This window comes from Panicum virgatum, chromosome 9N (genome assembly GCF_016808335.1).
Source record: "Panicum virgatum strain AP13 chromosome 9N, P.virgatum_v5, whole genome shotgun sequence".
In the NCBI taxonomy this organism is placed as follows: domain Eukaryota; kingdom Viridiplantae; phylum Streptophyta; class Magnoliopsida; order Poales; family Poaceae; genus Panicum; species Panicum virgatum.
This window is the reverse complement of record NC_053153.1, coordinates 60,055,719-60,074,582: the sequence shown is the minus strand read 5'-3', so window position 1 is coordinate 60,074,582 and position 18,864 is coordinate 60,055,719.

Genomic DNA, 18,864 nt, shown 5'->3' with positions numbered 1-18,864 from the left:
AAAAAAAATTGAGAAAAGAGAAATAAGAAAAAAAATAGACCAACACCAACCGGGAAAAAAAAGGCTGCCAGCCGGGACAAAAAGGTGTTTTTTGTCCCGATTGCCAGACCCGGGACAAAAGGACACCCACCCCCTTTTGTCCCGACCTGGCGGTCCCGGTTGGGAAACCGGAATAACAAGGGTTTCCCAACCGTAACAAATCAGCATTTCTGTAGTAGTGGCTCAACCTATGGATCCACAAATCAAACTCAACCAGTCGTTCAGCATATGACTGGCACAGTGTGTCTCCCTGTAGGTGGTTTATTTGTGTCTTTGGGACGCTGAGTTTAAACCAAACAAGATGACTGATGATGAGTATTTCTCAACCGCTCTTTCTTTCCAACTATCCTGGGCTTCAAATTTGTTCGGCAGATTTTCTTATTGGAATCGGGTATTCCTACTTCCTAGATCTAAGAGAAATTGTGGAGCTAGAGTTTGAGGATCAACCACAAAAGATGTAATAAGCTTCAGATTTGGAGTGGAGTCAAGAGTTGGAGTTGTACCAAATGAGGCCTTCATGCTACCGCAACTTCTTGATTGGAAAATATCTACCGTGATGCACTAAGGGTTTAGAGTTGTAAAAAGTTTGTTTCGTTATCTCTGACGACGTCTACCTTTCTACCTTACTAGCTTTACTGCTCCAGGGACGGTAAGAGGCACCATCTCAAGCTATCAAGCAATAGGCAGAAGAGCTTTCTTGGACTTGCACCGGCGTCTACATCTTCAACGGCAATTCCCATCCATCGCAATCACCCAATATCACCTCTATAGTATTTGAGTTGTCGGTATTTGGCGTCCTTGCTCCCCCACCATCGGCTAAACTTATTGTCGCTCCATAGGGAGACTATTTCTTGCTCAATTTAGTATGGAGCACATCGTCGTCTCAACTCTCAACAAAGTGCACCTTGCAAGAATCAAACCTAAGACCTCTTGCCTCGCACACAGTTTTTTTACCACCCCACCTACACAACATATGTGACTCTATATGGGATGTCTTTCTTTTGAACTAAATGTGGAGAACCCTTTAGTCCAGGTTTGTAGTACCAATTGAGACTAAATGTTTGAACTCTTTAGTGCCGGTTGGAGCCACCAACCGGAACTAATATCCATATTAGTCTCGGGTCCAATACTAGCCGGGACAAATGTAGATGATCAAATGCCCTTTCTATAGTAGTGATGATCCCTAAAATTCTATTGTCCCCATGATATCGGTAAACTTGTGAAATATAATACACACACACACCAAAACATCTCTAGTGTGTCACTCTAGATCTAAACTTTCCAAAATATGAACTTGACTTTGCAACTAAGCACATAGTAAAAATCTTAGAACTGCTTGATCGGTGACGACAACATAAGCACATAGTCTTATAGTACGAGGGGTATAAATGGATGATCCTTAGGTGCACTTCAAACCTTTTTAGCTCAAATATTTGTACTACTTCTAAAAATGAGATTTATTCGAAGAAATAGTACAAATATTTGAACTAAGAATGGTTGGAGGTGCACTTTAGGATCATCCATTTTTAGAAGTAGTACAAATATTTGAACTAAGGGTTAGAGGTGCACATAAGGATCATCCATTTACACCCTTATACAGTACACCATGATCAAGAACATCGATCACGTTTGAAGATGTATTCTTCTAAGAAAAAATTGCCACAGCTATGGAAGCAATGAATTACTGATCCTTCAGCAGGTACTAGTAAGACTAATATTCACTTCTACAGCTGCGCGAATATGCCCAGACCCTCAGCACGGTATATTCCCAGTCCCCCGGGCGGCAAGGAGGCAAGGGTTGTTGATTGCTAGCATAGCAACAAGTTGGTCTCTGCACGTGCAGGTGCAGCGCTGTACGGCGCGCTCCCACCGCCGGGCCTCTCGATCGTCGTCCTCCACTGTCCAGCCTTGGCTTCGCACGGCAAAGCGCGCGAGCACAAAATGCGCTCGAGGTACAGTGCTCTCATCTAGTACGGAGAGTGAATAGACACCACACGTTCTGGATATTTCCCAAGGAGCGTGAGAGGGATTCTCTCCTTTGATAGTACTCCTAAATTTCTACTATTAGTATTAGACTTACACATCATTAAGGGTATATTTGGAGGAGCTGAAATTGAGTGCTAAATTTTAGCATATATTAGCACTCACATATATACTAAAATTTTTAAGTCTTTATTTAAATTTAGCCGACTTCATTAGCATTTCTGTTTGGATAAACTAATGTTAAAGTTTAGCACTTTCACCCATTAATACTTGGATACAAAAGGTGCCTAAGATGAGTATATAATCAGCCATCACTAATTGTACTTTTTTATTAGTTAGTGTGTACTCCCTTCATACTCTAAAACAAAGTCGTTTTGGACAAGATTTGAGTCAAACATAGGAATATAAATTATGAATAACTTTTAAGCTGTTGAGTTTCAAAATACAAAAGTCATATGAATAAATTTGTCTTGAAAAATACGTTCATAAAAATATAAATATATCACTTTGCGATAAATATTTTATAAAAAAATAAGAACTCAAAGTTAAGCTTTGGAGAACATGTCGCTATCCAAAACGACTTTCTTTTTTAGTATGGAGGAAGTATGTAATAAAGAATATATACGAAAGAGTAAAGAGAAGGATGTATTATAATTATCACGGACTTGTATTTGGTGCATTTAGGAGAATGCCGGATGGACTTATATATGTTTGGGCCCGAGAGAGTAATATTTTACTGTATCAAACAATCCACTGTATTTGTTTGACTATCCGGACAATTTTTTGGGTTCAAACTACTGTCTCAGGCTACTTCACTTTTTCAATCTACCTCCTAATCATCTTTGCTCATTGGTACAAATTGATGTTTAAGTCCAAATTAATTTTAAGAACAGGATATCCTAAGGAATTTTTACCACTATTTTTTCATACAATTTTGTATTTCTATGTTAATTTAGTATTACATGCTGCTAAATTAGGTAAAAATCAGAAAAGTACTTAAAACATGAGTTATGAATTATGATGTTCATTGTCACTCCATAATTTTTTATTTAAAAATAATTTTCTAAAAAACGACAAATCTTAATATGGGATAAATCGAATCAATTGGAATCACTACTACAGTAATTTTTTCTGAGGCGATTGAAAAACGATTTTCAGAGGCGGGCAAACCAAACCGCCTCTGAGATAACATCACTGTAAATGACACATTTTCAGAGGCGGTTTAGCGCCCACCTCTGTTAATGGAATAGAAAAACAAAAAAAGAAAAAGCCCATCGGGCGTCGCTCGCGTCCGCACCGACTCCCGCCGCCCGCCACTGCCGCACACAGCTCCACGGCCGCTACACAACCCGATCCCATAGCTCCACACCCGCGGCTGCCAGATCCCGTGCACGGCTGCCGGATCCTGCCCACACGCTGCCTGCCATCGCCGGCGCAGGGGGGAGAGGAGAGGGAGGGGCGGTAGAGAGAGAGAGAGTGGAGGGAGGGGGCGGCACATGATGGAGGAGTGGTGGGTTAGGGTCAGCATAATGTATATATACTTGGAGTATCTATCGAGCCGAGTTGGGTTTTTATGGGCTGGACTTTTAAATGAGGTGGGCTACTTACGTATAACCGCCTCGGAAAATAGAACTATTAACCGAGGCGGTCGTCTTAATTCTGACCGCCTCGGTTAATATGTTTTGAGAGGGGTTTTCGGGACCGTCCGGTTAATATGGATTGACCGCCTCCGCCTCAGAACAGTTTTCAAAAGTTCTCTGTTAATGTTTTTTTGTAGTAGTGAATAGTGTATAATTAAGCTTTTGTTTAGGTGGTTAAGCTAATTAGAAAAGTGAATTGTTCAAAGTAGTTAAATAGATCACTGAAAGAATCGTGCTGCTAATTTTAGATAATAAGTCCATATAATTTTAAGTATCCGTGCTTGTTTCAGAAGAAACTTCTTTTGGGATAACTCTTTCAGGTTTCCTTATTCTTTTATTAATTTAAATTGATTTTAAAACTACGAGATTAAGAGATCCGGTCACTACTACAAAAATGTTGATTTGTCCCAGTTGGGAAACCACTGTTGTCCCGGTTTCCCAACCGGGAACGCCTGTCCGGGACAAAAGGCGGTGCCCTTTTGTCCCGGGTGTGGCAACCGGGACAAAAGACCCTCTTTTGTCCCGGTTGGTAACACCAACCGGGACAAAAGGTGCAGCCAGCGCCCACGTGGCTGGCGCACCCTTTTGTCCCGGTTGGTGTTACCAACCGGGACAAAAGGTCTCTTTTTTTTTCATGTTTTTCTTTTCTCAATTCTTTTTCTATTTCAATTATACTTTTGCATTTCAATTAAACTTATGTATTGGAATTCAGTGTGTATGATCTCCACTAATATATACATATATATATAGTTACTTATATAATATTTGTCCTAGATAGTTTTCATATATAAATTAATTCACTTATATATATATATATATATATATATGTATACACATATCTATACATGTGAATTCCTTTACATATGAAAATGTCTAGGATCAATATTATATAAATATATATATACACATATATATTATTGGAGTGCTTATATATATAATACATACATACTCCATCATATTTGCATAGGTATATTCGTTCTTAATTATACATAGTAGAATTCGCCTTTTGGAAATTTAATACATACATACTCATAAATAGAAATTTAATACATAGACACACATATATATTTACATAGTTATATTCGTTCTTAATTACATATATACGCGTATATTGTCATATTTACTGTGATTGTCAATATTAGATATTCCATCATAGTAGAATTCGCCTTTTGGATCGAGGACTTGCTCAACAATAAATCCGGAGAATTGTTCTTGAATCGCCATAATCTTTTCCTCCGGTATGAGTTTATCGCGCATCTCCCCGACCTATGGAAAAAGGGGATAATTAATTTCGACTAATTAAAATACGAGTTCAAATATTAACAAGTTTTTTTACTTACTTCCTCCTCCCAATCTGTCCAGCCCTTTGGAGGACCTACCAGACCATGGATGTTCTCGCATACATAGTATGCGCACAATACAGTGCCTGGTTTCTGCCTCATACACTTTAAGAGAGAAGAAATTATCAGGTATTTACATGAATATATAATAAAACTAATGAATCGTGCAACGAATCATCCAAGCGCGTACCGGAAAATTTGTCTTGATCTTCAATTCCTTGTCAAATTTGCCTGGATGATTTTTAGCGAATTCTTTCCAAACCCTGTGCATGATTAGAACAATTATAGTCAAGTAACAAAGTGATTCAAATTATCGGTCATGGACGGAGTAGTGGTAGAATTACTTTTTCATCATGTTAAGAAGATTTTCGTATTGTTCTGGAGGTCTCCTCAATGAGTCCATAACCACGAGTAGGCTCTTCTCGGGAATTATGACAATTAGGACAAAGTGTTCACTGCAAGATTATACGGAGGCAGTTCTTGGTAGTTAAGGTTTAAACAATTCGATTATAGAATAGAAAGAGTTAGACGGAAGGAATCACTCACGCAAAATTGTAAGGAAACAATATCATTTGCTTGTTGTGATGAACGCTTATGTACTTGAACAAGTTTTGGAATATGTCATCGGGATTGTCCCGTAGAAGCCTCCAATTACAAGTAATTGGGTCGATGAAGCCGAGGTGAGAGTATCCCTTTCTTCTGCAAGTATGTATCTCCATTCTACATGATACCGAATAAATCAAGAGATCAGTATGTTGAGATCATGCAAAACAATACGTAAGGAGAGTAAAATACTTACAGAACCCACAAGCCGACCATAGAGATGTCGAGGGCCTCCTGATGGAATAGTTGGTAAATTTCTTCCCAGTTTATCCATATAATGGCCTCCCCCCGTAAGAAATCGTCATCTTTAATCTTTGCGCCCTGCATGAAGATGCAATCGGCCATCGCACGCATGTAGTGCTGGTGCAGCTTATACATTTGCATTGGAAGCACAGACACTACTTCGGGGGGTACAAGAGTTTTGCCGATCTCAAACGTCCATTTGACGACCACATCGGCCTTTGGAATATCTTCTCCCCCTGCAATCTGAGCGGCCGTCAGGTTTGATTCTTTCAGAAATGTAACAAAGTCTTGTTCTTGCGTCGTCTGTCCCACTACGAGAGGCTCTATTGATTGTTTCTTTTGGGCTCCGAGCTGTGGAACGTCGGACGACGACGACTTTGATTGTCTCTTCTTTTTCTCAGTAGTTTTGATAATTGTGCGTTCGTAGTCTGAAGGGGGGTCTCTCGGAATGAATTTTCTCTTATTTGCTTCGCACATTCCCTTAAAAAATTTCAAATCTATCGGATTTATGACTTTCTCGGGCTCCGGCTTCGGCTTCGGCTTGAAGTGCTCTTTAACTCTTTCTTGAGTTATCCGATCGCATTCTTCAAGGCTCATGTCCCAGGGTTTAATAGGAGCCTCCTTGGTTTTCTTCTTCTTTTCCTTCTTCTTTGGAGGCTCCCTAGCCGGTGCAGCTACCTTCTTTGCCGTCGGCCGTTTCTGCTTCTTTGCCGGCGGCGGAGGGGGTGACCATGGAGGCGACCGTGACGCTTGAGTGTTCATCGGCGCATGAGATGATGGTGATGGAGAATGTGCCAGTGAACCTTGCCGAGACAGTGCTGCCCTTGGGGAGTTTTGCGGAGATGCCGGTCTTGGAGAGGCATGCTGAGATGCCGGTCTTGGTGTTTGATCATCCGACTTTAGGACAATATAGCGCTTATCCCATAGGATGTAGCCATGAATGGCTTCTGCAAGTGTCCTCTCCCCATCGCCTCCAGGAATATCAAGCTCGAGCGTCTCCCAACCCTGGCACACCTGCTCCACGCCAACTCTTGTGTATCTAGGCGGAATTTGCTGCCCGTGGTACACGTCGCCTGGTTCGGTTGGCATGGTGGTACCGTACGCAACAGTGAACATTAAGTTCTTAACGGCAGTCTGCAGGTCACAAGGTGTCCGGTGAGTGATCTCATCCACTGGAAATCGCTGCGGGGCCGACGCTTCAACTGCGGCCTGGATCCCCGTGGGCTCGGCAGCGGCGACGTCTGTGGAAGCGCAGCTGCTTTTCCGCTGAGACAGGTGATCGGCTGCGACACTAGGCTCTGGAGGCAACGTTTGCGCTTGCTGTTGCTGGCTCATTGCTACGGCCACTTGGCGTTGAACCTCTTCCTCCAGTCTTTGATCATGTGACATGAGCCGTTCCTCTAGCCTTCGCAGGTGCTCCCGCTCATCATTCTTTCTTCTTTGCCGGCTTCTATATGAATCAATGTAATCCCTGAACCCATACTTCCACAGAACCACGCCTTTGCCTCTTGTGCGGCCCGGATGCTCTGGATTCCCAAGGGCGTAAGTCAGCTCGTCCCTCTCTCTATCCGGCTGGAATGTTCCCTCGGCCGTTGCTTGTATGGCCTCCTGTAGTCTCTGGGCTGCTCGCTGGATGTTTGGCCCATAGATGCAGTCACCAGTCAATGGGTCCAAGCTTCCCCCGTGACCATAAAACCAGGTCCTTGACCTTTCAGGCCAGTTCATGGTCGCAGGTCGGATGCCTCTGTCAAGCAGATCCTGCTCCATCTTCTCCCATTTGGGTACTGCAAGCTTGTAGCCTCCTTGGCCTAGAGTGTGATGGTACACTTTCTTCGAGGCGTTGTCTTTGGCCTTCTGCACCTTCTGAAGCCCAAGCTCTGAAGACTTGTATTCCACAAATGCATCCCAGTGACCCCTGAGCTTTTCGAGCTCGCCGGTAAATACGGGTGTGGTCCCGGTCTTGATATATTTCTTCGTCAAAATTTTCTTGAATGATCGCAGTTGTTCGGCCATCTTACTCAGGGTCCAGCGCTTGCATATCTCTTCGGATTCAGCTGGAACCGTGAAGTTTTTCTTAAGCTCCCGCCAGCACCATTCTTTTTCTCTTTCGGGTACCGCATCCCGTTCCTCGCTTGGATTGGAAGCTTTCCAGAGCCTAAAGCTGATCGGGATGTGGTCCCTGACAATACATCCGGATTGTCTTATGAATTTTTTGGCGGCAGCTTCTGGAGCGATCGGTTCACCATCTGGACCAACTTCCGTTATAATGAACCGCCCTTCCAGTTTTTTTGTTGGGCCTCGCTTCGTCTTTTTCTGCTGCGACGATGATCCAGACGGCTATAAAAAAAACATTCATAGTATTCATATAGATTCAGATGAAAATATGATTGTCACTACAAATAAGTATAGTTTTGATATGTACATTAGCACTTTGTTCAGCAGCAGCGTCATCCTGAATAGATGGTGCCTCAATTCCATCACCGGACATATTCAAATATATGTCGGTATTGCTGCCATCATCAGCTTGTTCAGCGACATCTCCTTGACCTTCGCCAATCATATTCAACAGGAACTGTTCGTCTTCCGCGTCTGTGTGTCGCGGGTCCATCGTAACTAAAATATGAATACAAATAAAACCCTTAAAAATTATCTAAATAATCCACTCCAGAAATTTGTGGCTGGGGATAGGCGGAGGGCCGAGGGCCGAAGGCGAAGGGCTCAAAGCCGAGGGCCGGAGGCGCACTGGGGCGAACGCGGAGCCGGGGGGGACGTGGGCTCAGGGCGAGCTATGAGCAGAGACGGAGAGAATGATTCTTTTGCATTTGGGGCTTCCTTGCTAGGCTTTATTGAATTGGGTCCATAAGTTGTATATGATACTCTCTCCATGTCAAAATAACCAAGAAGGTTGCAAATAACTCAGGAACTTTGTCTAGTTAACCAAGATGGTTGCAAATAACTATCAAAAAAAGAAGGTTGCAAATACAGATTCATGTACAATATTTGACGTGATCCATCAAAAGATGAGCATACTATTCATGCACATAGAAAAGCAGAGTAGTGTTTTACTTTTTCTGCTTTCAAAACTGTGCCTTTCATAAAAAAAATTCATGAGCGGGATATGTACAAATATGGACTAATAAGAATTAATAACTCATGATGGTTTACTTACAATTCACAGGTATATGATGCTACCTATTTCCGGTAGTTTTGTTTCTAACAATACCTAATGCCTTGCTAACATTTACTACATTCGACAATTGCCAGAATTCTGGTAAAAATTATCTACATAGTTATTGTTCCACAATGCTAGATCAGTGATCCATCTATTAGTAGTACCTTAATTTCTTCTGGTAGCATGTTACTACTCAACCTTTAAATAAATTACTTCAAAGCTCAAGACGCTGAAAACAATAATTAGCTCCTGATCATAGTCATTCATCAATCGATTCTAACACTATCAGATCCTCCATGTCCAATGCGGTGCGCAATACCAATAATACGATGAAAGACGAATTTTTTTTACAACAGCTTGCTAGTATACCAATGCGCGCGCGGAGTGGAGGCCAGGGGCGGCGAAGACGAGGGCGGCGGACGTCAACGGCGGCGGCGCTCGCAGGGACGACGGCGCTCGGTGACGTGGGCTCGCGCGGCGGAGCTCTGGGCGGCGACGTCGACGGCGGCGGTGCTCGGGGAGCTCGAGCGGTGGGGGGAGCAGGGGAACGGACGGCGGGAGGGAGGAAGGGCGAAGGAGGGAGGAAGCTAGGAAATATATGGGGGGGGGGGACTTTTGTCCCGGGTGAAGCCACCACCCGGGACAAAAGGGGTTTTTGGGCAGGCCGGGAAAATTCCCAGCCCGCGGCCCACCTTTAGTCCCGGGTAGATCTACCACCCGGGACAAAAGGGGCCCGTTTTCCCTCGTTCCCGCCTAATGTTATGTTTGTTTTTGTTTTTTTTACTTCTCTTTTAAAATTGGCTTTCATTTGTTAATTCAGTTAATAAAATTATGATTCCAAAAATTATGGAACAAAATTTCTTATCTCTATATAAACTTGATACACGCAACAAAAATAATTAATTTTCATTCAAGTGATTGGGTCAATGAAATATCTAACTTTTTTGAAATCATATTTGTTATTTTGACCATGCAAAAATATATTAGGTGATTTTTTTTTCAAACTGTTGCTTTTCGATAGAAAGTGGATTCTATCACGATATTAACGTTTAAAAAGTGAATTTTAGATAAAATTAAGCAATTTTATGATATTAATGAGTAGTGTGTGAGTTTGAGAGATAGTGTGTGTTAGTGAGATTGTGTGTGTTAGTGAGAGAGTATAGTGTGTTAATGTGAATGTAATTTCATGAAATAAATAAAATTAGTTGAGTAATCCATTATTGAATGAAAATTATAATTGAGTCTAGTAATTAAGTGAAAAATATATAAAATAATATAAATAACACATAAAGTATAATTGTACAGTACATATATAATAAAAGTATTCGAATTGCGATTATGTTTTTATACAATAATATAAAATGATTCAAGTACATGAAGGATTAGCGGTAACAGACTTTCTCTTCACAAATGTCCCTTGATTATGATCACGGCGCAAGTATGGAGCATCATCATTGGCTAGCAGGATGCATGGATCAGCATTTACTTCGAAAGGTGGAATGGCAACAAAATTATTATATTCTTCTGAAAAGTCTGTCTTGTCCTCCACTCCAACGATGTTTCTCTTTCCTGATAGAACTATGTGTCGCTTAGGCTCATCCTTTTGTTTGTTGATCCCCTTCTTTGGCTTGCTGGACATGTCCTTAATGTAGAAAACCTGAGCGACATCCTGGGCTAGGACAAATGGCTCGTCTCTATACCCAAGATTGTTGAGATCTACTATTGTCATCCCGTACTCATCTTTTGTTACCCCTCCTCCAGATAGCTTAACCCATTGGCAACGAAATAGAGGCACCTTGAAATTGGGACCGTAATCCAGCTCCCATATCTCTTCAATGTAGCCGTAATATGTGTCTTTTTTTCCATTATTGTCCGTGGCATCCATACGAACACCGCTGTTTTGGTTGGTACTCTTTTTATCTTGGGCTATCGTATAAAATGTGTTTCCATTTATCTCGTACCCTTGGTATGTTAAGATATTCCAAGATGGTCCCCTAGCCAATAAGAACAGTTGTTCACTTATATCCATGTTATGCATTAGATGCTTCCGCAACCAGCTGCAGAAAGTGTTCATGTGCTCACGTGTAATCCATGCCTCAGACTTTTCCGGGAAATTGGAGAGCAGAATTTTCTTGTGTTCCTCGATATATGGGTCAACCAAGGATGATTGTTGAAGAACCGTATAATGCGCTTTCTTGAATGAGAAATCATCTGTGCAGACATAAGATTTCTTTCCTAATGTACCCTTTCCAGTTAGTCTCCCCTCATATCGCGATTCAGGGACTCCAATCGGTTTAAGGTCATCAATAAAGTCAACACAAAAGTCAATGACCTCCTCAGTTCCGTAGGCACTGGCGATGCTTCCTTCTGGACGAGCTCTATTACGAACACATTTCTTGAGTACCCCCATGAACCTTTCGAATGGGAACATGTTGTGTAGAAATACTGGTCCGAGAATATCAATCTCTTTGACAAGGTGCACTAGAAGATGTGTCATGATGTTGAAGAAAGATGGTGGAAATATCAGCTCAAAGCCAATAAGACATTGCACCACATCGTTTTGCAGCTTTATCAAATTCTCCGGGTCAATTATCTTCTGAGAAACTGCATTGAGGAAGGCACATATCTTCACGATGGTTAACCGGACGTTATCAGGCAGAATCCCCCGCAGCACAACCGGAAGAAGTTCGGTCATAAGCACATGGCAGTCATGGGACTTGAGATTTGTAAATTTCTTCTCTGCCAAATTTAAGATTCCTTTTATATTGGATGAGTATCCAGATGGAACCTTTATACTGCTCAAGCAGTCAAACATGGTTTCTTTCTCTTCCTTGCTAAGAGTATAGCTGGCAGGACTTAAGTATTGTCGTCCATTATCTCACTGTTGTGGATGTAAGGCATCTCGTTCTTCCATACGTTGCAATTCTTGACGTGCTTCTACTGTATCTTTTGTCTTTCCGTACACTCCCAAGAATGCTATCAGGTTGACGCAAAAATTCTTCGTGAGGTGTATCACATCAATTGCATGACGAACATCTAAGACTTCCCAATATGGTAGCTCCCAAAATATAGATTTCTTCTTCCACATGGGCGCCATTCCGTTTTCGTTCGGAACAGGTTGGCTACCAGATACCTTTCCAAAAACAACTTCTAGATCTTTTACCATGTTGAAGACGTCTTTACCAGTACGGTGCATCGGTTTTGTTCGGTGGTCCGCTTGGCCTTTGAAATGCTTGCCCTTCTTTCGTACCGCATGCCTGATGGGAAGAAACCGACGATGACCCATGTATACAACCTTCTTACAGTGAGTCAACCATATATTATCGGTATCATCTAAACAGTGTGTGCATGCTTTGTATCCCTTGTTCGAATGTCCTGACAAGTTACTAAGAGCAGGCCAGTCATTGATCGTTACGAACAGCAATGCTCGTAGGTTGAAGTTTTCCTGTTTGTATTCATCCCACATCTGTACACCTTCATCGCCCCAGAGCAATAAGAGTTCTTCGACCAATGGTCTTAGGTACACATCAATGTCATTTCCGGGCTGTTTTGGACCCGGGATAAGCACTGGCATCATGATGAACTTTCGTTTCATGCAGAGCCATGGTGGAAGATTGTACAGACAAAGAGTCACAGGCCAAGTGCTATGACCACTGCTCATCTCACCAAAAGGATTCATGCCATCCGTACTCAAACCGAACCTTATGTTTCTCGCATCCAAATCAAATTTAGGGTACGTTCTATCTATTTTCTCCACTGCGACCCATCAGCGGGGTGCCTCAACATCGAGTCTTTCTTTGCGTTCCTCTTTGTGCCATCGCATCAACTTAGCATTATCTTTATTTCTAAACAGACGCTTCAAACGTGGTATTATAGGCAAATACCACATGACCTTCGCAGGAACTCTCTTCCGGGGAGGCTCCCCCTCGACATCTCCAGAATCATCTTTTCTAATCTTGTAAAGCAATGCACTGCATACGGGACATGCATCCAAATTCTCGTACTCGCCTCGGTAGAGGATGCAGTCGTTGGGGCATGCATGTATCTTTTGCACTTCCAGTCCCAAAGGGCAAACAAGTTGTTTGGCTTCATACGTTGTGGCAGGCAATTCATTGTCCTTAGGAAGCATTTTTTTAACAAGTTTGAGTAATTCACCAAATCCCTTGTCGGATACACCATTTGTCGCCTTCCATTGCAGCAACTCCAAGGTGGTGCCAAGTTTCTTAAATCCATTTTGACAATCTGGGTACAACAACTTATGGTGGTCCTCTAACAACTTCTGGAACTTCAACCTCTCCGTTTCACTCTCACAGTCTGCCTGCACATTGTGCAATGCTTGCCCCAGATCGTCGCTGGGATCATTTTCTGCTACATCTACTTCGGGCTCTTCCATGGGAATATCGTCATCGAATGCACCGATTCCAGCATTCCCGGGAAAGTGGTCGTCAAAATCTTCTTCTTCATTGTCTTCCATGGTAACCCCCTGTTCTCCGTGCTTCGTCCAACAAACATACTTTTTCATGAAACCATTTGCGAAAATGTGGCTGTGTAGGATTCTTGAAGATGAGTAATCCTTGTTATTGTTGCAATGAACACACGGGCAGCACATAAAACCATTCTGCTTGTTTGCCTCAGCCACAGACAAAAAATAATGCAGGCCATCAATGAATTCTTTCGAACGTCGGTCAGCATTGTACATCCATTGCCGGTCCATCTGCATTTTAAATAAATCGATTTGAATTCTTTACACGTATCGAATAAATAAAATATATCAAACCTAAATTAAACTAAATGTAACATAACATGAATAATTAAAAGATATGCAATATCCATCATACATCTTGATTAATTAAAAGGGGTACTTAATCCATTACAGAACTTAACAAAGGAGTACTATACATGAAATTTAAAAATTCGGTCAACAACACATAGGTTTTCAACCGTCCTTGCGTTGGAACGCAGAATGTTCTAACGGATTTCTTGCTGGCGCAGAATAAGATGGCAGAGCTGAAACCTCCGAGTTTGGTGGTGACGAACCGTAACGCCGCAATAAATCCTCAAGATCAAACGGAGGTTCCTCGCCCCTTGCCATGCATTCTCTATATTCTTTTTCCAAATAACGGAGCGCTGCCCTATGAAAAGCACTAGGTTTTTTGGACCGACGACCTACTCGAGTTGTGCCCTTCTCTCCAGAAGGACAACGATCACCCCCACCGGCGCCACTCCCTCCAGCTGCTGAAGCCATATTTTACTGAAAAATACCTTTATTTTCCACAAAATTATAAATTCTTACCATTACAAAGCAAAAATTATTTACTATTACGCGGGCCTTTTGTCCCGGTTGGAACCACCAACCGGGACAAAAGGCTCCCATTTTGTCCCGGTTGGTGTCTCCAACCGGGACAAAAGGCCCCCGTCCCCCCCGCTGGCCCGGCTAGCCGTTGGACCCGGGACAAAAGCCACCTATTGTCCCGGGCCCAAAGGCTGCCGGGACAAATGGCCAGGAACAAAGGCCTGTTTTGTAGTAGTGGGTCTTGCATTGGCTGGTCTTGCATTGGCTGGTGTACTTAGATAGATCCGGCTTTGTTGGTCTGTGTGATGTTGGAGTGTGCCCTCGTATTTTGTTGTAATTTGATTCGGCAATCGGCACTGGTAGCTTTATCCTGCTCTTGCCTTGGATGCATACAGTCGTTACGTTCGTTCAGGTTGTTGATATTTGCGTATGATCTTGCATCCATGTCAGGTTCGTCCCTGCACAAGTGCACATGAGGATTATTAGATCTTCTCAATCATGAGTCAACAAATAAAGTAAAATGAATGTTATTTTTCATAATTGCTGTTCTCTAAGAGGTTGTTATTATTGATGAGATGAAGCATTGCCGCCATTGAGTTTCTTTTATTTCAACTATTGAATTCCGACTTTCGAAAATGCTAGCTCACTCGCAGTCTTCTGACAAGAAAAAAGGGCATTTTTTTTTTAAAAAAAGAGAGTTCCGTTTGAACAGGACAATATATTTTGGGCATCAGGGAATGACCGATATATGTGCACGATTGCTTCTTAGTGGAAATAAGGTGTCATGGGCATCAGGGAATACCTGATATGTGTTCATGATTGGTGAAAAATATTGTTGGAGAGATAACACTAATCTCTGATTTCAATATTGCAAACGATAGAAAACCTCCTTTTTTGATTGATTGGGAAATCAATGTCTTTATATTTTTCGTCTAGGTACTATCATCATCATCAAGAAATACCTCATAGAAGCTTTAGTAGGCTGCATGTGCGGATCCCGGGGGGCTAGGGGGCATCAAGCCCACCCACCTCCTCAAGATCCATGGATACCCAAGCTCTCCCTTCATTTTGAGAGGGAGAAGAAGAGAAGAGGAGGAAGAAGATGAGAAGGGAGATCAGGTATGTGTTGGCTAGATTCGCCACTGGTAGGCTGCCAAACCATTCAGAAGGTTGCCAAACCAAAGTGAATTATGTATCATTAGCAATTATTGTAACTAAATTAATTACTAGCGCTATAGCACACTAGTCGTGGTCACACAGGATCGAGAAAATTAAGTTGTGATGATGAAATAAATCATTCTAAGTGGGTGTTTTATTCAAGTTTCAAAGTCTTATACATAATATGATTCGAAGGCTCGTGCAGATCCTAACTAATAGTAGGTCTTTCTTACGTAAAGATATTATTATGGAGGGCCGGGCCCGGGCTGGGGTAGCGCTCGATCAGTATCACTGTACCAGCATCCATGCGTTCCGAAGTTGGATGCACGTACGGCACGGAGGCATGCAGCAGGTGTAGGCATGCTTGCTGGCGGCATTCTCGCTGCTCTCGATCGAAACAACCTCGATCTACATCTATCTGCTAAGTAAAGGCGTTGGCACTACTGGCAAGATACTGGTGTGTGGTTGGCGACGGATACGGCACCGCAGCATGGCTTTGGGCCGGGATTATTTTTTTAAAAAAACACACATGGATTTGGGAGTCGTCTGGGCGTTGGATCTGGAGCTCTGCTCAGGTATGGGCCCGGGATTCATGCATGCGCCGTACTGTACGCGTGGTGTGGGCAGAGGACCAAATAGGTCTTAGATGTCCAGTTGTCCACGCACTTTCAACGTGCGCTCGTGCCCTTGCTGTTGCTGGCTCCAACCTGCACCCGCGCGCAGCAGGCGGCGACCTCGGTTTTGCTGGCTCTCGGCCGCTGATCCGGCCGGCCGGGTCGGGGCGAGGCAGTCGAAATCCAGGGGCGCGCGGCTTGCCGGTTTCGACCCGGCGGTTAGCTGGCACCTCATCAGCGTGCCGTGTCGGCCGTGTCGGCGCCATACCGCACTCCATGCATGGTTGCAGCTAGCTTCTCGTGTCCGGCCGCGACACCTGATGCGCACAGCTCACAAACGCACGCGTGCGGTGTGCTGCTCGCCATCCAATTTTCCCCGCCACCATATATAAGCAGTCTAAATTATACGACCTGAATTATAATTATTATATATTATTCAGAAAAAAGAATGCGATGTGTATATACCAGCTCTACACTTGTCCTGTGCTGCCTGCTGCTCAAACAGTGGCAACACGGGTTATTGGAGCATCTGCTGATTAAAAGCGCGCGGCGGATGCCCGTTCCAGCTAGTTCTTGTTTTATGTTTGTTTTTTTTAAAAAAATATATATGACTGTTGCATGCTCTCCTCTCGATCTCGGATAACCTACATGCTTGTGCTACATCCCCAGAATAAAGACAACCACAAAAAGGGGTAAAGCTCCGTGTCTATATATCGACCAATAAGGCGCTGGTGCTTCCTACGTATTAGCAAGTATATATTCATCACGGCATATACTTCCTCCATTTCAAATTGTAAAGTTATTTCAACCGTTCGATAGATGTTGACATGCATATATATGCAGATCCCAATGCATCTGTGCATAGATACATACAGATCATATACTATATAGTGGGTGATCAGGAGCATCGGGCCATTGATGGTTTTATCGTGTGATCCGAGGATCACATTCACATGCTCCGCTCCACTCGATCATCTCAACCGACGTGGCCACAGCCACCTTGCACGTACATTGCATTCTTGTAGCAGGCAGGCAGGCTGCAGGCAGAGCTTCCATTGACGGCTAGCTTCTGTAGTTCTCGAGCACACACAACAAACAGCACGTGCTCTCTTCGTCGTCACTTGCCTCCCTTTACTTGCTTTTTTTTTTGAATCCTTGCTCACTCTCTTTATTCACCAACGTTTGGATCAGCGCATTCGCGATACAACATCACACTTACAAAACTTGGGAGGGGATCGAACCAAATTATTGGTTGATCCGGGTCCCGTGAGAGGCCATAGTGAGCTAACTCGTGAGCACAACGATTACAATTAGAAGGAGGAACATGGATGATGCTCTCAGAATTAAAATGCAGAGACAGTAGATATCAAATCTCCCTGAAGATCACACCTCCCGGCCCATAATCCAGCTCAGATGATTTGATTGCCTTAACCAGTAAAGAAGAATCAGTCTCGATAAAGATCCTGGAGATCCCGACCTCCAAAGCTGCTTGCAGAGCTGCCAAGCACGCTTCTCCTTCAGCAGACAATGCATCGTGCGCCGCCAGCAAGTTCAGTTCACTATGACTCTGAGGTCCATGGCCCATCCGAACAATTAGCACTTGGCTTTTCATGGCCCATCCGAACAATTAGCACAGCCCAAAGCCGAAAAGCCAAAGCAACCGCGGTCCAACCCAACTCAGAGCCACACAGCCCATGATATCATGCCACCTACGCTGTCCGAGGCCAACCCGTGCTTTAGAGGATCTCCAACTGATTTGTTAAAACTGAATACTTAAAGTTGCTTTTAGGTATAGAACAGAGAAAAATTGCATATGGCTTTTACCAGCAGATTTGGTAAAACTGGATACCTATATTTCATTTAGCTTCTTCTGTCATGCCTATGCATATGAGCTAGATTTAATCACTTTGATGATTACAAACTAATTCAACACAAGCACGATACATACAAAACAAAATTCAAACTTAATGATTACAAATTCATAAATAAAGAGTCATTGCACCATGACAACACAATTAATGATTACATAAAAAAACTAATGATGGCGTTCACCATCTTCTACGATTCCTCCGCAATGTCATCACAGAGTTGTTCATGTGACACCGGGTCTTGAGTCTCTCGGTGCACCTGCGCGAACCTCTTTATTTTGTCTTCATTCCTACACGACCTCACCGTAGTTCCCACTCCCTCATAATCATAGTCCACATCCTCTCCACGCTCATCCTCAATGATGATGTTGTGCATTATCACACAAGCTGCCATGATCCTCTACATTGTTGTCTGATCCTAGAATCTTGCTGGACCACGCACAATAGCAAAGTGGGAGTGCAGCACACCAAATGCAGGTTCCACATCCTTCCTAAAAGCCATTTGTGCCTTTGCAAAGTGAATTCTCTTGTTACCTTTGGGGTTTTGTATTGTCTTGACAAATGTGGCCCAAGCTGGGTATATCTCATATTCTAGGTATATCCCATTAGTACCTGCTGTTGGTGCTGGGAGGAAGGTAGGGCGCCTGCACGAGGCCGATTGTAGAGGGGCGCCTGTGTAGGGGCGTTGGAGAAGGGGACGTCGTGGAGGGGAGGGGTTTTGCACGGGGGCGTCGGGGAGGGGCGGGCCGCAGAGGCGTCGAAGAGGGGCTCGTGCATACTAGGGGCAGCGTCAGAATGGGGGTCGATGTCAGTGGTGGGGCGCGGCCGGACTAGAGCTCGGCTTCGGAGGAGGGGCGGCGCCGGACTGGAGGTCAGCGTTGGAGGCGGGGCGTTGGAGAGGGCGGGGACAA